This window comes from Otolemur garnettii, unplaced genomic scaffold (genome assembly GCF_000181295.1).
Source record: "Otolemur garnettii isolate 467f Iridium unplaced genomic scaffold, OtoGar3 scaffold00069, whole genome shotgun sequence".
In the NCBI taxonomy this organism is placed as follows: Eukaryota; Metazoa; Chordata; class Mammalia; order Primates; family Galagidae; genus Otolemur; species Otolemur garnettii.
The window spans coordinates 2,415,404-2,437,896 of NW_003852464.1; positions in this window are offsets into that span (position 1 = coordinate 2,415,404).

The window sequence follows — 22,493 nt, forward strand, 5'->3', positions numbered from 1 at the left end:
TAATATCTCTTGCTCATCTCTTCCATCCCAGCCTCCAAAATCCTGTCTGCTCTCTCCGTGCGTTTTTCACACTGTACTTACTGCTCAAATGTCCTCACTACCTGACCATCCCATCTCCTATTTATCCATTTATTTTCTTCCCTCCCAAACCACTGTGCCCACCCCTGCCATTGAATCAGTATTTCTACGTCACATGTTAATCATCTCGGTGTGACTCTTCTGCTGCTACATGATTCATCTGCGTGTCCCCCAGATGTCCCAGCCAAGTGCCTGGAATAGAGCAGGACTCAGTAAATATTGGTTGGAGTCAACTTAATTGAGCACAGTCGAACTCACCTGAAACTTTCCAAACACAGTGTTGATGGGAGAAAAAAAATTTTTTCTGTAAAGAAAAACATTCTAAACTGGGGAAAGAAGTATGCAAATCTGGGTCAAGGTCTGGCAAACATATAGGAAGATACTGCCTTTCATTTGGGAATGGTTTAATCCTGGCCAGGACGAAGGTGGGAGTAGTGAGAGGGAAATGGAAGTGAGTGAGGAGGGGCACAGAGAGAAGTCTGAGATACCCCTGAAGTTTCCAGACTGAAGAATACAAATGAAAGTGGAGCAGTCCTTATTTATGTTCAAAAGACTTGCTTGATTCCTCACCTTGGAGAGCGAAGGCAAATACATAGGCTGCTGCAAGGGAAGCTGTAACCATCAGAAGCCTTGTCAAAGGAGAGGTTGAAAGCTAAGCTTAAAAATCAGCTCCAAAGGAACCAAGTCCCTTCAACACTGGTGGGAAACACAAAGGCCACTTGCTTTAGCTGAGAACCTCTGCCACTGGGGACAGCCAACTTGAAGATGAACCTTGTTGCAGCAGCAGGAGGAGGAAAAAGAGGTGTGCCATCCTGGGTAGAGTCCCAGGAGGCACCATGACACAGCCCGTAACAGTGAAGATGATCTAAGACAGTTTGAGGTGGAGCCCACAGCAATCTGTGGTCACACCCAGGGTCCCACCACGCTCCGTGGGAAGTATCATTTCCACATGCAAAGGTCCGATCATTGCCACTTTCCTTAATGCCATAACATCTGTAAAATCTCAGGATCAATTTCTCTCTGTTTCAATGCCAATTCTGTTTACTCATCAATATCGCTTGTGTTCTGAACTGATGCCATGACTCCAGACTACTCCAGTTAAGAAGGAGCTCACCCAGCTAGCCTTACGGATTTGCAGTGGACTGGTTTAACCTCGAATGTGATTTCCTTTTTGGCCAGTAACTCTCTTAACTGCAAACTAAATTGGCTGCAGGAAGAACCTGCTGTCTCCTGGGGACTTGTACTGAATGGCAACCTTGGCCTATTACACATTAAGACGTCAGCCTCTGCTAACAATCTCCTGTGGGCCCCTCTCTAACTGACTTCCTGACAATGTCTCCTTCCCTCCTGGCCTTATTAACACTCTCAGCTGGGGTTTTCTTCAGTAAGCCTGTGCCAGAGCCGGCCTAGAGCTGAGGCTGGACAGTTCCTAAACGTGTAGAGTGAGAGGAAAAACAGCCATAAGTTATCTCTGGAAAGACTTCAAATCATTCATTCATTTTCTTGTTCCTTCGTACATTTGTTCATTCTCTAGCAATGTATTCATCTTTCCTTTTTTTTTTTTTTTTTTTTGAGACAGTCTCACTTTGTCAGTCCGGGTAGAGAGCCATGGCATCATAGCTCACAGCAACCTCCAACTCCTGGGCTCAAGCAATTCTCTTGCTTCACCCTCCCAAGTAGCTGGGACTACAGGTACCCACCACAACACCCAGCTATTTTTAGAGACAAGGTCTCGCTCTGGCTCAGGCTGGTTTCAAACCTGTGACCTCAGGCAATCTACCCTCCTCGGCCTCCCAGAGTGCTAGGATTACAGGCAGGACCCACCATGCCCAGCCTCCTCTCTCCTAGTTAATATTTCTTGGGTACTGTTTAAGTTTCAGCCATTGCATTCACGATGTTTGGTAGATTTATTTCTTTTTTATTTAAAATGAATATGGGTGGGGACAAATATTTTTGGTTATATGGATCTATTTTGTAACGCTCGAGCCAGGCCTGTAAGTATGCCCATCACCTAGATAGTGTTCCTTGTATCTATTAGGTAGGCTTTTGCCCATCTCCTGCTCCCTCCTCCCCCCTGCGTGATTTCCGCCTAGTTTTACTTCTCTCTGTGCACTTGGGTGCTCATTGGTTAGTACCAGTTCAATAATGAGTTCATGTGGTGTTGGTGTTTGTTTTTCCATTTTTGAGATACTTCACTCAGGATAATGGTCTCTAGTGCCATCCAAACTGTTGCAGAAGTTCATCCCTGTTTATGGCTGAGTAGTATTACATGATATATATATATATCATTTTATTAATCTACTCATAAATTGATGGACACTTAGGCTGAGTTCACGTCTTTGTAATTGTGAATTGTCTTCAGCAAAGATTCCAGTGCAGGTGTCTTTTTGATATAATGCCTATTATCCTTTGGGTAAATACCTAATAGTAGGATTGCTAGATTGACTAATAGGCCTGTTTTAGTTCTTCAAGGAATCTCTATACTATTCTCCACAAAGCTGTGCTAATTTGCAGTTGCCCCAACAGTGCCTACGTGTTTCTTTCTCTGCCTCCATGCCAGGGCTTATTGTTTTATGACTTTTAAATAAAACCCATTCTAACTTATTGTGGTTTTAATTAGTGACCAAAGATCAATTCATATACTTATTGGCCATTTGTCTGTCTTGTGAGAAGCTTCTGTTCACATTTCATCTTTTTGCCTGCTTTTTAATGGGATCATTTGCTTTTTTCTTACTGAGTTGCTTGAGTTCCTTGTAGGTTTTCATTATTAGCCTTTGCTGGATCTTTAGATTTTAATATTTTCTCTCAAGGATTATTTTCCTTGGCTGTGCAGAAGCTTCTTAGTTTGCTCGTCCCATTTATTTATTTTGTTGTTGCTATAATTTCCATTGGGGTTTTACATATAATTTTTTTTGCCTAAGCCAATATCTGGACGGGTTTTTCCTACATAGTCTTCTAGAATTCTAATTGTTGCATGCCTTATATTTAAGGCTTTTATTCATCTCAAATTAACTTTGGGGAGTGGTGAGATATATGGGTCTTGTTGCATTCTCCTTCACGTGGCTATACATTTTTCCTAGCAGTATTTATTGCATAGAGTTTCTTTTTTCTAGTGTATATTGTGGTATGCTTGTTAAAGATCAGCTGGCTGTATGTGGATGGTTTTATATCTGGTTCCCTTTTCTGTTCTAATCTCTGTCTCTCTTTTTGTGCCAGTACCATGCTGTTTCAGTTTCTGCAGATCTGTAGTATAGTTTGAAGTCTAGTAATGTGATGCCTCCAGATGTATTCTTTTTGCTTACAATTGCTTTGGCTATTTGGTCTCTTTTCTGGTTCCAAATAAAGCATTGAATTATTTTTTCTAGATCTGTGAAATGTGACATTGGCCTAATTGCATTGAATCTGTAAATCACTTGGGTAGTATAAACATTTCAGCAATGTCAATTTTATTTTATGAATTTGGTATGTATTTCCATATTTTTTGTGTTATCTATGATTTCTTTCCTCAGCATTTCATAATTATCTTTGTAGAGATATTTCACCTCCCTGCTGAAGTATATTCCTAAGTATTTTATTTTTTGTGACTATTTTTATTTTATTTTATGTTTTATTTATTTATTCGAGACAGAGTCTCATTATGTCGCCTTTGGTAGAGTGCTGTGGTATCACAGCTCACAGCAACCTCAAACTCTTGGGCTAAAGCAATTCTCTTGCCTTAGCCTCCCAAGTAGCTGGGATTTTGTGACTATTTTAAATGGTATTGAGTCAGTCATTATGACCATTATTAGTGTATAGGAGTGCTACTGATTTGTATACATTGATTTTGTGACCTGACACTTTGCTAAATTTATTTTTTATTTTTGGAGTCTCTTGGTGGAATCTTTGGGGTTATCTAGATATAAAATTATTTTTTTAGCAAAAAAACAATAGTATAACTTCTTTCACAATTTGGATGTCGTTTATTTCTTTTTTTGCCCAATTCCTCTAGCTGGGATTTCCAGTATAGAAGTGGTAAAAGTGATAGATTTGAAGGAGCTTCAGGAGTGAAATGAGAGAATTATATAAAGACAGTAAAATAAAGGGAATAGGCAATGTGGTATGTAAGTTATACACTATGGAAGACAACCTGAATCAAAACTCCTGATACTTTTTGTATATAAAATTTAGATTCTTGGGCTCACTTATCCACTTCAACTCTTTGGAAATTACTAGGGAAAAGGCCCAGAAATTTTCATTTTTATATCCACAGATAAATGTTTTTACACCCATTAAAATGTATGTTTTAAAATACAGTGTTAGAATGTATGAACCACTGCAATAAAGAAAGGCAGAGTGCTTATTTTGAATATTCTTTAAAAAGACTCTGATGTGATTAGAGGATAAGTCCAAGTTTGGGAATAAAAGTTGGACTCAGCAACAATTTGTTATATAGTGTTTAATCTTAGAACAACAGGTATTTGTTTAAGTGTCTGAGCCTAAAAAGGTTCATGAAGATCCTGCAGTTTTGTAGATATATAGACCAAGAATGGATCACTTTATTGAATGCCATAGAACTCTAATTTCTCATATGTTTGGTTGACAAATTAGAGTGATATTATGTCAGGAAACTTATTTTATGATCTTATTTATAGAAGAATTACCAAATTAGTATTGATGCATCCTTTGCATTTTAACACTCATTTTATGAAAAAAAAGTCTACTTATAAATAATAACATTGAAAGTATTTAGGAATGCATTTCTCTATTTTCAAGGGCAGAAGTTTCCTTTGGCACAGGGAAAAGGGTAGAAACCATTGGCAGTGTACTCTTTTGTAGTCATCACTAAGTAGACATCATTTTGGCATAACTTGTAATTATTTGAGGTGAACTCAGGCTAAACTTTTGATTTAATTTAAGAAAGAAGAAAAAAAAAAAACGGAGCACTACACTAGTTCCTGAGGATATAATAGTGGTTGAATCATGGTCTTTGTCTATAAAAGCAAACAGATGAATAGGCAAATAAAATATAATTGTTACTTAATATGATTGGATAACATAGGTACTCTTAGAATGTGATGTAGTTAGCCATGGAAACCTTCTTGGAGATTGTGATAACTAATCTAAGGTGCGAAAAGTAGATATTAACCAGAAACACTGGGTATATGTATGTGTAATAGGAATCAATGAGGGGTATAAATTCATTTTCCCTGACCCTAAATTCATCACCTTGTAAACTGGGCACCAAAAATAAAAGCCAAAACAAAAGTAAAAACGAGAATGACCACAGAACATGCATGAGAGTCCCACACATCCTTATTCTGAGAGCCGCTCTCAGAAGTTTGTGAAGTTCATCTGTCCTCAGTTCTCTGTCCTGATTCTCTGAACCTTGCCTAGACTCCCATGTGTGTTAGCCACCTGGGTGATGCTTAGTTTCTGTGCCCTCTCTCCAGACAGGGCACTTGTCTGCTTCTATCTTCTATTTTGTGCGTGTGCCCTACCTACAGCCATACCTAGTAGCTACTTTATGAATTCTGCCTCACCTTGTTGGTTTATCTGTGTCATCATTTGAAATCTGACTCTTTCTGAGTTAACAAAGGAAGTAAGAGATTTATTTTCTCATGGGGAATCTTACGGGATGAGTTCACTCAGATTTGTTCTACTTCAAGCCAGTGTGTACCAGACTTCATCTGATTACTTCATTCGGCAAGTGAGCCAAAGACATAATTGAGTAGGTGTAACCACAAGTTGCTAAGACTCCAGCGATTGACATGTCTTTGTTTGGGGAAATGAGAAAAAAATGCACTACTGAAATATGATGCACAGGATTAGCACGCATACAATAGTTCTTTAAATCTGCTTTTTCCTCTCAGAAACAAAATCAAACACATCAAAATGGCTGTCTTGACTGCTTAAATGAGGTTGCTTATAAAGAAAGAAAAACACAAGGCTATGTAGACACCAAAACAGGATATTTACTAACCAGACATGCATTATTAACAACAGTGTTCCTTTGTGGTCCTTTGCCCTTAACTCAGCCACCTAGCTGCTGCCTGAAAGTTCAAACCCTACATAATAAATGTCTATTTTAGAAGTTGAGGGCAAATTTCTTTTTCTGGTAAGAGCAACCTTTTGACTCCCACTCTCTCACTATGAAACATGAGTGGACATACCCTATTCCTATTTTACATAACTGGTTCATGGATGAATGTATGACCTGATTTTCGCTGAGAGTCATACCTAGGATTTTTATTTCACTGTTAAGAAAGATCCACTTCTGTGTTGGAAACATGAAGTTAGGATTGAGTATATTGTTAACATACATTTTACCTAAAAATGAACAGGGTCAACCAAGAGGGAAACCAAGATGAGGGCTGAGAAGTAGGGTGTCCTGATTGTCCTGATAATTTCTTTGAGCCAATGACTCAGGCCATGCCATGAAGGCAAGTCTTCCTTAGATTTTTCAAGCACGTGAAACATTGGTTCTGCCCTAGGTTTCTGTTGTGTTTTTGAGCCAGTTTAATGTAGATCTTTTGAAAATGAAATTAAGAGTTGTGCTTAATGTACTTGAGAAAACCTACATTGCCCTCCCCTCTCCCAGACCTCTTATCTTGACTGTAATCCCCAACGCTATTACCGTCTGTTGATGTGTGTGGATGCTTTATAAGTTTGCTTTATAGGATAGTTATATTAATATTTGTTTAAGAGTGCCTTCCTCAGTAAATCCTTACAACTTAGCAGGTAAAGACTATATACATCAATCCACCCTTACACACAGTAACACAAATGCATAACTTGAATAAAATAGACACTCTTCAGGAATATCTTCAGCTATAATAATTTGTAGGAATTCAAAACTGAATATTGAATTTCTCCTTCTAACTTGAGAATCACTGTGGCTTAATTTTACATTTTTTTCGTTGTTATTTATTTTACTTATAGAACGTCAGGGCTGTGATTTGAGGCTTTTTCTTTATGATGGAGATGAATTTATCAAAGTGGACCTATAATGTCATTTTGAGAGACACTAAAACCAAGTAATCAGAATTAGGAAGTACCTGGCGTCAAGATCAATTTTTGAGCACAGGAACATAAAATCAGAACTCCATCTGTGTTAACATTAAGAGACTAAGGAGCTCATTCAGATGGAAAACTAATGAATTATAGAGCTCTCATTTATGGGAAACTTTCTCTGGGCCAACCATTTAATATGTGTTATCTATAATTCCCACAGTAACACTGCAAGATAGTTATTATCAATTCTATTTTGCAGACGAGGAAACCAAAGTTCAGAGATGTGTCATTAAATTTTTGCTGCATAACCAACCACTTCCAAAATTAATGGCTTAACACATTATGTTCCTGTTGTGTCTCAGATTTTTGAGGATCCCCCAAAATGGCTGTTCCAGGCTTGGTGATCTAGTGCTAGGTGCTAGGTGGGACACTGTGGCGTCGATCATACATCTAGATGATGGTGTTGAACCCTCAGCTCTCTGATCTGATTGCTCCGGCTCCTTCATGTTGTAGGCTCAAGTTCACAAGTACATCAAGAGAAGGAAAGCCCCAATTAGCAAGTATTTCTTAAGTCTCTACTTGCATTAAATATACTAACTTAAGATTTTTCTCATTAAAAAAATTTTTTTAATTAAATCAAAGCTGTGTACATTAATGCAATCATGGGGTACAATGTTCTGGTTTTATATACAATTTGAAATATTTTCATCAAACTGGTTAACATAGCCTTCATGGCATTTTCTTAGTTATTGTGTTAAGACATTTATATTCTACATTTAGTAAGTTTCACATGTACCATTGTGAGATGCACCATAGGTATGGTCCCACCGATTATCCTTCCTCGACCCATCCTTCCCTGCCCCTCCCCTCTCTTTCCCCTTTCCCCATATTCTTGAGCTATAATTGGGTTATAGCTTTCATAAGAAAGAAAGAAAGCTATAAATTGGTTTCATAGGCTGAGTACATTGGATACTTTTTCTTCCATTCTTGAGATACTTTGCTAAGAAGAATATGTTCCAGCTCCATCTATGTAAACATGAAAGAGGTAAAGTTTCCATCTTTCTTTAAGACTGCATAATATTCCATGGTGTAAATATACCACAATTTATTTATCCATTCATGGGTCAATGGGCACTTGGGCTTCTACCATGACTTAGCAATTATGAATTGGGCTGCAGTAAACATTCTGGTACAAATATCTTTGTTATAATGAGATTTTTCGTCTTCTGGATATATACCTAGTAGAGGAATTGCAGGATCAAGTGGCAAGTCTATTTTTAGATTTTAAATTTCTACTTGACCTCCAAAGCGGGTCACTGGGCCATGCCCAGGTTTGAGAGGTAGAAAACCAGAGACACATAACATGGTATTCAGTATGTTCCATTCTGTGAGTCTGAGTCTCCCCCCCACACACACACACTCCAGCTAAGAGCAGAGTTGTAATCCTTCACAGAGAGTGGGTCTTTTCATATTTTGTGTACTCAGACAGGGGCTCCTTCTTATGTCAATCTGTATTTATGCATCTTCTGATCAAATGAGACCTTGTATGTCTGGATCACTAATGGTCTTTGGTTAGTACCTCATCTGTGGTGAGATTCAAAGGCAAAAATCTAAACTCAAGCTAAAAGACTAAACAGATAGAAGACAATAGAGAAATGTACAGTCTGTGGCAACACGAAGAACCTGCCACATTATAAAAGTGTTAAAGTTTGAAAGCAAATGAATAAACAAACAAAAACTTAGCCCTGCCCCAAACAAATCTGTATCAGAACCAGAGATGGCCCAGAATTGCCTCTTTGTGAACTCTGCCATATAATATATGGGATCTGACAATTAAGTTCGTGAACCCATCCTAGAAAAAGTACAGCATGCCTCATTGCTAAATATCACTACAGTCACCTTCAAGAATCAGGCAGCACTTTTTCTAGAATGAGTTCCTGAACTTAATTGTCTGACCTCCTTATTGCCTACCTCCTTTTACCTGGAATTGGCAATATTCCATCCTAACCAGTTCTCCTAGGGTCTTATTCGTCCACAACTGAAACAGGGATGGATGGGAAAATGCCAGAGGGAGCCCCAGTGGATTGTTGGTGATGGTAAGATTGCCCCCCTCCCCCCCGCCCCCCGTAGCTATTGCTTTATGCAGTCATGGTATTTGGTGCATCCAGCACAAGGGACTGAGTCCAGGAGACTGAGCAGGTACTCAGACTGCATGAGACCTCGTTCTCCAGCTGGAGGTGAGGGGTTGGGTGTCCTGAATACTGCCAGGTAGAGGAAATATCCCCCCGCACCAAAAAAGGATCTGAAGGTTCAATTTGTCAGCAGTCAAAGGGCAAGGGAAAGCTGTGTATTTTTTTCTCTGAAACTGTGAGAAAACCAGGCATTTATTCCCACCATTCCAACTTCAAACCAATCAAACATTGGCAGTTTGGGATTGTTTTATTTTGAGGTTTTAGCTTATCTCCATGGGATAAAATCCTTTCCAAACTGGCTTTAACTAAAAATGTCATCAATCCCAGCTGCTCACTGGTTAGCAGAAAGCGCGGTAACAGAAGGCCCCCTTTGATAGTCTCCTTCCATAATATCATTATCCAAATTTGCATGGCAAAGATGTGGGAGCTATTTATATGTTGATTATTACAGTGCTGCAGTTTATATTTTTCCCAGCACAGTTGAAAATTATATTTAGAAAGGCTGACATCATCTTTAAATATATATCATAGCTCTCGTTTGATGGAGATGAGCTGTTGAGATACATACCACCTACTCAACTCCTCAGAAAAAAAAAAAAGGCATGATGTTTCACACATGGTTATATATAAACGTGGACACTGGCATGGAGCTGAACTGGCACCTATAAGCCTTGGAAGTTTTATGGGCTCTGGTTTTTGCCTTCTCAGTTTGCTCTTTATTTAAAAAGGAGGACGGGAATGTGATTTGTTTGTAAGAATAGGTTTTGTGGCCAGAAAGTAGGAGTTCTGAATTCTAGCTCTGCTACATAGTAGCTGTGTGATCTTGAGAAACTGACTTACCCACTGTAAACATCTCTATCTCCCAAGTAAAAATGTTACCATGAATGCTCACCTGAGAGATAAGGGGATTTGAAATAAATTTTGCTGTACAGTTAATAACTAACATTATGGAGCATGTTCCCAACATTGGAATGTCTGTTTCGTATAGATTGTACGGTTAATTTTGTATGCCAGGTTGGTTGGGCCACAGGTTGCAAATATATTGGCTCAGACATTATTCTGCTTGTGTCAGTGAGGGTACTTGTGGATGAGGTTGACATTTACATCAGTAGGCTGAGTAGGTGGCCCTCCCCAATGTGGGTGGACCTCATCCAATTAGTGAATAGAGCTCAAAAGGGCTGACAGTACCCCAGGTAAGAGAGGAGCTTTCTTCCTGATTGCATTAGGCTCTTTCTGGCTGCCAAGGCTGCAAGCTTTGGATAGGAATTACACCATCACTTCTTCTGGGTCTCAGGCCTTCAGTAGGACAAAACCATTTGCTCTCCTGGTCCTCACTTTACTGACTCAACCTACAGATCTTGGTACTTGCTGGCCTTCATAATCATGTGAGCCAATTCCTTATAATAAATCTCTCTCTCTCTCTCTCTGCCCCACCCACATATATGGATTACATATGTTTTATGTACATACACACACATATACAGTAGAACCTCTGTAAGTTGACCACCCAAGAGACTGTAACAAACTAGTCAACATAAGGAGAGGCTCAACATAAGGAAATAGGCCTACTGTACTGATTCGTACAGGAGATGCTTGTCCAGTCTATGAAAATTAGGTCAATTTAAGGAGGTGGTCAACTACAGAGGTTCTACTGTGTGTGTGTGTATATATATATGTGTGTGTATCTATATGTATATATGTACATATATGTATATATATACATCCACACACATATATATTTCCATCTATCTACACAAACATACAAACACATGCACACACACACACACACACACAGGTTCTGTCCAGAAGCTATCCAGCCATTGTTAATATCCTATAACAAGAAGGGTTTGCACAACATCGACGTAAGCTAGCAGCCGAGGAAAGTGGACCGAAATGCACCTGCAGGAGCCATGATGACTTCACCGTGCTAGTCACTAGGGCTCTAGATGCCCTCACATGAGCACAGGTACTGTGTGGCCAATGCATTCAAAATGCCTGAGTGAGTAGAGCAACAAGTCTGCACCAAATTTTGCTTTAAGTTTGAACATCCCTCCAAGGAAACTATTTGGATCACTTAGAAGGCTTTTGGGGATAGTACAGTGGATGCAGTGAAGTAAAAATGATGCATAAACACTTCAAAGATGATGGAGACCTGTTGGAAGCAATCTAAGATGTGGAAGGCCTGCAACAAGCAGACACTTCAGCATGTTGACTGAAGGAGGCTGCAGTCAACAGAGATCATCAGTGACTGGCAGTGGGAGAACGGAAGCCAACCTGGGGATCCCAGAAACTGCCATCTGTGTGATTCTGATGCAGGATCTTAGCATGAAATGTAAGATGTGTTCCATGGCTTCTCCTACCAGATGGAAAAGAACATCGTGGTGCCTTTGGTAATGACTTGCTTCAAACTGCTACTGGTCAGCCAGACTTCCTCAAGAAGGTGTTATGAGGATGTGAATCATAGATCTGTGGCCACAATCTGGAAAGAAGGGCCCAGTCATCCCAATGGAGGCCACCTGGTTCTCCACTCCAGAAAAGGTGTAGTAACATCATGGTGAGATCTAGACCAAGTTCACGGTGTGTTTTGATCGGGAAGGTGTTGTCCATCATGAGTATGGTCCTCCAGGCCAAACATTCAATAAAGAGTACCATCTCCGTGTCCTTCATCTGTCAAGAGATGCAACTGGACAGGATAGCCACGGCCACGCTATGGGGAACTAGGGATTGGTGATTTCATCACAACAACACACACTGGTACATCATGTCCCCTGTGGAGTTTTTTTTTTTAAAAAAGAACAAATTACCCGAGTGACTCAGCCCCCAACAGCTCAGATTTGGCACCGGGCAATTTCTGGCTTTTCTTAAAACTAAAATAACCTCTGAAAGCAAGGAGATTTCAGACCTTCAGTGAGATTCAGGAAAATACAATGAGGCAGCTAGCTAATGGTGATTCCAACAAAGGACTTTGGAGAGTGTTGTGAACAGTGGAAGAGACACAGGGAGAACTGTGTGAGGTCCTCGCATGCATATGTTGAAGGGGTCCAGGGTGTCATTGTCCTATATACAGTGTTTCTTATATCTTCTTTAATAAATGTCTTTGTTTTTCATATTACTTTTGGACTCTCTCTCTCTCTCTCTATATATATATATATATGTATGAGATATATATGATTCATAGTCATTTATATTGATATGTACAGGTATGTGTGTTTATCTGTGGGTCACTACCAAAGTTTTGAGACAGAATGTGTTATGGTCCCTTATTTCACTTCCAAGAAATACAGTCAACAATGCCCTTTCTAATTCACCTGTGCAATTTTAAACTGGATTGACTTATCGGTGATGCTGGGAGAGCTTCATTTGCTCTCGTCTGCACAGATTTTTTTATTTCTTGATTTCTGTGCATCTCAACCCACACACCCATATATCTTATATCTCTATATCTTATTGATTCTGTTTCAGTGAAGAACTCTGACCAACACACAAATTTATTTTTATGTGTTTGGTATCCACTGATAACTTATTAAGATAAAAGATATAGCTTTATGTTCTCCATTTTACTTACCCTATTTAAGAACTGAGGAAACTGGCAAAGCAAAATAATGTATTTTAAATCTGTAGAGGAATTACATGGTCAAAGCAAGACTTGAAATGTGGCAATTTGATGCTAGGTCATTAAAAATATGAAATGTATTATCTCAAGTCAAAAGTTTAATTTGTTATATCTCAAGTAAGAAGCAGTACAATTAATCAAAGTGAGTGCTTCAACTATCAACACAGTTTTGCCTTCTGAGTGATAGCTTATATAGGCCAGCAGTGAAGCTTGGAGAGCGAGTGAAGGTGAAATCACAAAAGCCATTTTCTCCACCTTGGTGAGAATGGGATATTTTTGCAAGAAGTGGTCCAAAGCCTGGAAGCAGTGGTAGTCATTTGGTGCACGGTCTGGTGAATATGGTGGATGACAATTTCCAAGTCCGGCTTCTGTGTTTTGAGCAGTGTTATTCATGTGACATGTGGTCGAGCGTTGTCTTACAAGAAGATCGGCCTGTCTCTGTTGACAAATTTCAGCTGGGCTATTTAATCAAAAGTATCCTCATTGTTTCATCCACTTGGTTGCAGTAGACATCCATTGTAATTGATTAACCAGATTTTTATGAAGCTGTCCTGCATAATGCCAGCGCTGGACCACCAAACAGATACTATTAGCTTTGGGGGATGAATATGTGGTTTTGGACTGTGATTCAGCACTTCATTTTTATCCAGCCATTGTGCCAAATGCTTGCAAATGTCAAAAAGAATCAATATCTCCTCACGTGTAACATGGTAACAATACCATGTAGAAATGGTTTGTCTTTATGTTATGACAGCAAAGAAAGGTAAGCTTTGAGATAATTTCTCTTCTGACATCCATTTAATTCATGTAGAACCAGCTTCTTTACCCTGCCAATTTGTTTCAAATGGTTCAATATCATTGGAATGGTGACTTCAGTCCTTGCTGCTGATTCACACTTAGGCTGAGATGCGTTTGCTTTCACTATGGGCTTTCAGCTCATCATTATCCACGTTGGTCTTGAGTCTCCCATGTGGCTCCCTTTTAAGATTAAAATCGCCAGAACAGAATTTCTCAAAACATCAACATATTGAGCACTCATTAGCCACATCCTTCTCAAACACCCTTTGATATTTCCAGTTGTCTGCACTGCACTGGTTCCACGATGGAACTCATATTCCAAAGTTACACGAAACTGTCTACTTAGCCATGGATTCATAAATAGTGCTCCAAAAAAAAGTGAAAGATAATTGGAAGCCAGAACATGGGTTTGAAAGAATGAGGATTCACTTTCACAATAAAACAAACAGGTAGCAAAGTGAAACGTCAGAGATCTTAACATATCAACTGTCAAATTTAATTCTTAATGAAATCAGACACTTCATACATAATAACCTGAATAGTTTACCTTCCTAACTAATGCCCTACATTGTCTAGAGGTTACATGTTAGACAAAGTTATTTGCTGTCCCAGCCCTGAGAAGATTCTGGAAACTGAGCTCACAGAGATACCAAGGGCCTTGAGGTAGGACACAGAGAAAGCAATGAAAACTGTAGAAAAATTCTATGGAGTGTATTTAGACCTGGGAATGAGTTTGACGTCCCTATCACATCAAACTCCACCTATAATCTCTCTTGAACCTTGAATCTGACCAATACATCCTGTTAGATTTACATTCACAATTCTGTGGCACATCTGAGTGACCATGGCCCTAGAGGGATATCTAAGATTCAAATGGCATCAAAAATGCTTTCATTCCATAAGAAAGAAAATTTAAAGTCAGAGTTTCTTTCTTTTCTTTTCTTTTCTTTTTTTTTTTTTTTGCAGTTTTTGACCAGTGCGGGGTTTCAACCCACTACCTCCAGCATATGGGGCCAGCGCCCTACTCCTTTGAGCCACAGTGCCACCAGTCAGAGTTTCTTTTTTTTTTGCAGTTTTTGACCAGTGCTGGGTTTCAACCCACTACCTCCAGCATATGGGGCCAGCGCCCTACTCCTTTGAGCCACAGTGCCACCAGTCAGAGTTTCTCTATTGGCTTGGGAACACAGTTCACAGTTTCACCTAAAGGACTTTGTGGGTCAGAGAGATTAAAAATTTACATTTCTTTGACATAATAGGCCATATTTTCCATACATTTATCTCGAATATCTCAAACTAGATTCTTGAGATAAATGTATCTTTTGGAAGGACTATAGTCCCACCTCAATAACTTGAGCCCTCTAAATAACACCTTGATGTTGGATTTTGCCAAACTTGATTATGATAAGAATTCTTCAAAAATCATTTACCCCACAAACGAAAATAAAAATACAGTCACAATGCTAAGAGGAGGGAGATGACATTTTATTTTTTTTATAGGCTAGTTGCCAAAAATTAAACTTTCATAAGCTCACATGCCTGTCTCAATCTTTTAAGGCAGTGGTTCTCAACCTTTCTAATGCTGTGGCCCTTTAATACAGTTCTATGGATTGTGACCCACAGATTGAAAACTGCTGTTTTGAGGAGTCATACCATTCTTCCTTTTAGCTTATCAAGTCCAGTGTGAGCCAAGACCAGTTTTTATATGAAGCTCAAAGGTAAACCATTTTATATATTATTTGCATAAGCATAATTGTTTCCACACACTTCATCCCCCCTATCCCCCGGACTGCATTGCATTCTTAGATAATAGTTTAAAATCTCAATCTCAATGTGTCATGTTCTATTTCATTAAAATAAAAGGTTCTGAAAGTTTCTGTTTCGTTAAAAAAAAAAGTTTCGTATTGGCAGTCATAGTTATCTATAAGCTTACCTTACTTTCCTTTGTAGTTATAATGAGAAAAATATCTTTTCTCAAAAAAAAAAAGGGTTATTTTTCATTTTCTCTCTTTTCTTTTTTTACTCCCAGAAAATAATACCTCAAAGATAGGTTTGAGAGGGTCCATAAATAATGATTCTATTTTGACCCTTTCTAGTTCAGAAACAATTGAGAATTAAAATGTGAGGACCTGCTTCTCAGCCTTTTGGCTAAGATAAAGTGTAAAAATGTGAGGACCGTATAAAAATGTCAGATCAAAGTTAGCAATTTTATTATTAAAAACATAGAAAGAAGGAAAAACATGGCTTATAACCTCCATCTTGCAGGCTCTTCAAAGTGGCACTCTCCCTTGCTCTCGTTCGGTCTCCCAAAACTGTAAACTCACTTTCAGGGGCCGATTTCATTCCTGGTTAACCCACCACACCTAGAAAGGCAGACCAGCATTTGCCCTTTCAGCAAGGTGCTGGCCTGAAGGAGTGAGGATGGGCTGAGTCAAATGTACCTGTTTGCTTCTCTCCTGCATCAGAGCAAAGAAGTCCAGAAAAAGTAGGTATGGTTAGAAAGAAGACGATTGTGTTTCTCATTATGTTTCTGCATTAGTTTTCCATTGCTGCATAAGAAATTACCACACACTTAGTGGTTTAAAGCCATACTTGTTTATTAGCTACAGATTCTGTAGACCAGAAGACCAGACACAGCATGACTGGGTTAGCTAGGGAAGGTCATAGACTGAGATAAAGATTTGGGACAAAGTGAGTTTTTCTTTGGAGCCTATAGAGGAAAATCCACTTCCAAATTTATTCGTATTGGAAATTCCTTTAAGTTGTAGAACCAAGGTCACCATTTTTCTTTCTCTGGCTTTTGGGACTTACTCTCACTGACTAGCGCCTATACTTAACTGTTGCCATGTAACTCTCCCTCCCTTTCAAGACATCTAAAACATCAGATATGTTTGTGCTTCAAATTTCTGACTTATCTATCTCTACCTTCTAGATACCATTTTTTACTGGCTTTTACTTATGAATAGTTGTAAGTTTATAATGCTGTTTTGAAGATAGTATGAAAAGTTGCCATATGCCATATACCCACTTTTCTCAAGTATTCATATCTCATTAGTGTGGTATGTTGGTCCCAATTAATGAACCAATGTTAGTATATTGTTCTTAACTTCCTATTTAACTAGACTGTTATTTTTCTCTAATATCTTTCTCTATCCTAGCATTCCTTCCATGATTTCATACTGTATTTAGTAATTATATCTTTTTAAGACGAGGCATGCAGATGGACAGAAGAAAGACCAGGTGAGGATACAGTGAAACATTGTCCATCTGAGAGCCAAGCGGAAAGGCCTAGGAAGAAACCAAATTTTTGATACCTTGATTTTGCACTTCCTGTCTCAGATGGAAATAAGTAACATATTGTTGGATACCAAATAAAAGGTGATATTTAGTACAAAGTGTCAGAGAACTTGGGTGAATTGTGTTCTAATTTTTTCTACTTTAGAAAGTAGAACTTGTGAGTGATGGCCGAGGATGCTTCTAAATAAAGTGGTGAACGTGCAATTTGGCTTCTCCTGACTCTTAACCATAAAGTGTAAGAGAAGAGGGAGAAAGATAGATCACAACTATAGCCCAGGATGAAGGAGAGAAGTGGGGGGGGGGTTGGAAGAGGAGGGGAGAGGTTCGATAGAGGGAGGGTAAACGGTGGGACCACACCTATGGAGCATATTGCACGGGTACAACTCAAATCTATCAAGTATAGAATCTATCAGGTATAAATGTCTTAATACAATAATCAAGTAAATGAGGTGAAAGCTATATTAATTAGTTTGATGTGAGCACTCCAAATTGTATAAAAATAAAATCAACACATTGTACCGCACATATACATAAATGTATTCACGATCTATGTGTACATGACTTAATAAAAGAAAAAAAAAGAGGGCATTGTTAAAGCAAAAAGGAGCCACAACTGAAAGATTTGGAAATTATTCAGCTTACCCATAGTTTGAAAGATGAAGTATGTTCTGGAGAGCAAACCATGGGTGTGGTTGGAAAACTGTTTTATAGATATATTATAAACATGTTTATAATATATTATAAATCTGAGCTTGCCTTCTTTGTGTTGGCTTTTTTCCTCCGTAAGAACTTGCCTGATTTTAATCAGGTCTCTTGCCTGATTTCCTGTCAGATTCTCAGAAAGTTCTCCATTAGGATCATTGCCATCCTGATACTCTATCTTTCTACAGGGCACTGATAATTCTCTGATATTATATGATTAGTTGTTCAAAATCTGTTTTCCCTTTTGGAATGTAAGCTGATTTCCAATATGTAAGAAGTGAAACAGCCATATAATATATGCTCAAAAGTATGTCGTTGAATAATTCAATAAGAAAATTAGTTGGCAGGAATTATCACCAAAGCCTGTCTAATTTGATCCATGCATTTTTATCTCTGGATTATAAACAATGCAAGTTGCTTCCGATGTTTAATCTCACCTCTGTTGTGAAGTTGCAAGTAGAAACAGTGTGGTAGAGGAGAAATAGCACAGAATTTAGAACACCACAGACAGAAAGCAAATTCAGAGTGTTCGCTCACTGCCTTTGTGATCCAAGACGTTCATTTTTCTGACTTCCAATTAAAATATCAGAGGAAACAATGCAAAACTTTTGTCAGGTATGTTTGAGTTTGAATCGTAAATCCACTAGCTACTGGTGTAACTTTATTATTTATTTATTTTTGAGATTGAATCTCGTTCGGTGCCCTGGGTAGAATGTGTTCTACCTCACAGCAACCTCAAACCCTTGGGCTCAAGAGATCCTCCTGCCTCAAGCCCCCAAGTAGCTTAGACTAGAGTTGAACACCACCCCTCTGGCTAGTTTTTCTATTTTTGGTTTTTCTAATTTTGCTCAGGCTGGTCTCAAACTCCTTAGCTCAAGCAATCCACCCACCTTGGCCTCCCAGAGTGCTAAGATTACAGGTGTGTGCCACTGTGCTCAACTACTAATATAACTTGAGTTCTTCAGGCTTTTAGAGGCTCAGTGACTTCATCTATAAGGTGGAGATTTTAGTAATAATTCTTCCTACATAAAGTGACTATGCAATTAAATGAATGGATGTACAAAAAGCACTACTCTGGAGATGAGCATGTTATCTCCACTCAGTAAAAATTATCTTTTATTAATATAAATACTTTATGTATAGATATAATATAAACTGTTACATTATCAAATTCAATATAGATTCTATGGTATACATAACAAATATGTTAAATATTCACTATCTTCTGATAACTTTCATTTGGAAATAGCATAGAAATAGATATAAGAACAATAGTCATAATAACTCCTATTTATAGGAGCATTTTACTATGGGCCCTAAGTAATTATATGAATAACAGTGACATTTTACATGTAGCTAAGTATCCTGGTGAACTTTGAGAAATTACATTCATTACTATCCATGAGTTCTGAACTATGGAGAGTTACTGTTCAATGAACATGTGATTGCAGTTGTGCTTATAGTTAACAGTAATGTCTAGTACACTTGCAAAATCCAGAGGGCAGATCTCATGTTGTATATTCTTTTGCTGCAATAAAAAAGGAGTATATAAATCACACTTTATTATTTTCCAAAAATCTTCTCATAGTAGATCGCAAATGATGTGTTTCTAAGTAAAGCAGAGTTAAACAGCAAATTGAACTTGATAATTGTTTTTACTATCAAGCCATATGAAGAATTCCTAGAATCATCTTTGTAAAGAAATACTTTCTTTTTCCTGAACATCTAATTAGATAGTTTGTGAAATTCTCCATATCCTAAAATAATAATTAATTCAAAATCTAAGTGACAGAGATGGAATCATAAATGATACACAAAAAAAATAGAAAAAGACAGATAGCACAAGAAAGAAGGTAAATAGAATTAAAAAATAACCATTGGCAACTACAAATAAAGTGATTAATGTAGATAATAATCATGAATTGATAAAACCCTTACATGAGAAGGGTTGGGTGACTTTGCAATGCAATCATCAGGCATTCACAACCTGAGCCGTGGATGACCCTAAAACCCTCCCATACTGGGATAAGTAGATGTATATGTTGGTGTAACCCACCACTTATGAACCATTATCTTTAAAAACCAAGAAAAATGTGAAATTAATCAACCTTCTAGAAATGACTTCATCCTAAGAGACAACTGAAGAGTGTCTTCAATAAATCAGTGACATAGAAAGAAAAAAAATCATTTGAAATGAACCCAACCTTAACAGTAGACTTTGTTCAAATCTGATATAAATAAACCAACTGTATAAATGCTTTTTGATATATTTTAAAGAAATGTGAAAATAATGAAGATAGGTTAAGCATTAAATAGACATGAAGAACCTTACGAATTTTACTAGATACGATAATGTGATTTGTAAGGAAATGCTCATTTAAAAAATATTCTTAGTGGAGTACATAGCTTTAAAATGGCAAAATGTCTGAAATTTACTTTAAAATATTGAAGCACAGAAGAGAAAGGAGAAAAGGAACAAATGAATCAAATATGAAAAAATCTTAAAATTGAGTCCACCACATGTGTTCACTATTAAATGGAACTAAGCGGTGAAGACGCATGTGCATAAAGGGCAGGAAAACTTAATGGAAGACACTGCGGGGCAGGGGTGGAGGGGATGAGTGGAAACCTACTCAGGTACAATGAACACTATCTGGGTGATGGGCACACTTTAACCCTGACTCAAACATTATAAAAGTGATTGATTAATTTAAATATTTGTACCCCATAAAACTTTGAAATAAAAAAAGAGGGCAATCTGAAAGTAGATTGATAATTTTGGCTACGTTAACATTAAATAACTTCTGATCATAAGTGGAATAAGAATAAAAAGACAAATAATAAACTGAAATCCTATGGTGGACATTATCTAGATCTCGCTTCATCCCAATCTTAGTTTCTAACGATTATGAGTTGTAAGGACTGCATCTCAGTGCATAAAACCAGTGTTCTTGTCGTGATACACCTGCATGGGTAATGACAAAATCAAGAAAGAATTTGTTGATGGTCAAGAAGAAGAGAAGAGTGTTTTTTAAAGCGTAAGCTGTTCTTCTAGGTCAAAGAACAAACAAGAAAAATAGCCCAAAGGACTGTGTGTGCTCAGGATACCTTAGGGAAAACCAAGAGACTAACCTGCTTGTTTATCCTAATAATTAAATTACACTAATATAATTACTAATTACAAAAATATTATTTATATTAGTTCAGCTTATACGTGTACCAGGCACTGGGATGAGGTCCTTACATTGATTAGCTTATTTATTTCTTGTAATAACTCCACAAGGTGACCTTTAATAATGTTTCACAATGCTTAATCAACTTGTACAAGTAAAATAACTACAAAGAGAAGGAGTCAAGATTTGCCCCCCAGTCCGACTCCACAACTTGCAATGTGCTAAAAAAGAGAGGAAATAAGTTTTCAGGGCCTATATTAAGTCTGGAAACATTTTATTAAAAGAAAAAGGACTTCTTTTTTATTTATTTTATCATTATTGATTCATTGTCTGATATAATGAATGAATACAGTGTCAGACTCTGTGCCAGGTAGATATGTTGTGATGAACAGGACCTGAAACTAGCTTTTGGGGAGCTCAGCACCTAGTTGGTGAGACACACAATTTCATAATGAAAACAAAATTGAGGTGTACAAAGCAGTTTTTCATTTTATTTTTATTTTGTATTTTATTTTATTTTAATTGTTTCAGGTTCATTGAGGGTACAAAGAATAGGTTGCACTGTTTGCATTTCTTAGTAAGGACACTCTTATAATTGTGTCCCACCCCCAAGAGGTTTGTTATACCCCCATAACCTGCCCCCAAGAGGTGTGTCATACACCATAACCCGCCCCCAAGAGGTGTGTCATACACCATAACCCACCCCCAAGAGGTGTGTCATACACCATAACCCGCCCCCAAGAGGTGTGTCATACACCATAACCCTGTTCCCGCTCCCTTCTTCTATCTCCCACCTTGAATTGATTTGAATTTTTCTTTTATGTGGTTATACATCAGATCGTCCTCTGGCTTCATATTAGTATTGAGTATACTCGATTCTTACTTCCCCATTTTTCTGCTACTTTACTAAGAAGAATGTGTTCCAGCTCTATCCAGGTCCATGGAGATGTAAAGTCTCCATCCTTTTTAATGCCTGAATAGTATTCCTTGGTATACATATTCCACAAATTGTTAATCCATTCCTGGGTTGGTGGGCATTTGGTTGTTTCCACATTTTGGTGATGAAAATTGAGCTGCAATAAGCCGTCTAGTGCCAATGTCCTTATGATAAAATGATTTTTTTTTTCTGGGTAGATGCCTGGTAATGGGATTTCAGGATCAAATGGAAGGTCTAGCTTGAGTTCTTTGAGGATTCTCCATACTTCCTTCCAAAAAGGTTTACTAATTTGCATCCTGAATCTACAGAAAGCTCAAGTTAATCAACAAAAAAAGAGAAGAAGTTGTTTTTTTTATCTTTCAGAGTTTTCCTGCAAGTAAAGACTTCAGAATAAGGGGAAAAACAGAGGTTCATGGAAGGTGTAACTGCAGGAAAAATTAAATAAGTGTGCCTGAAGTAGAGTTGGGGGAGACAGTTTAGAGAAGAGGAAATGAGTAAGAAAAATTACTAGGACTTCAGCAGGTCAGACAGTGACAGAAATAAATGAAAGGTTCACAGGTGTCAGGTTCCAGAGGGCCAGGAAGGGAGAGGTGTGGTTCTGAAGATGGCCAGAGGTCTAATAGGGTTGGTTTTCCCAGGACATCCTGTCACCCTCATTTTTCTAAGGAATGGGAAGTGTAGTCAACTAGACATGTTAGAAAAAGGTCGTCACCGTG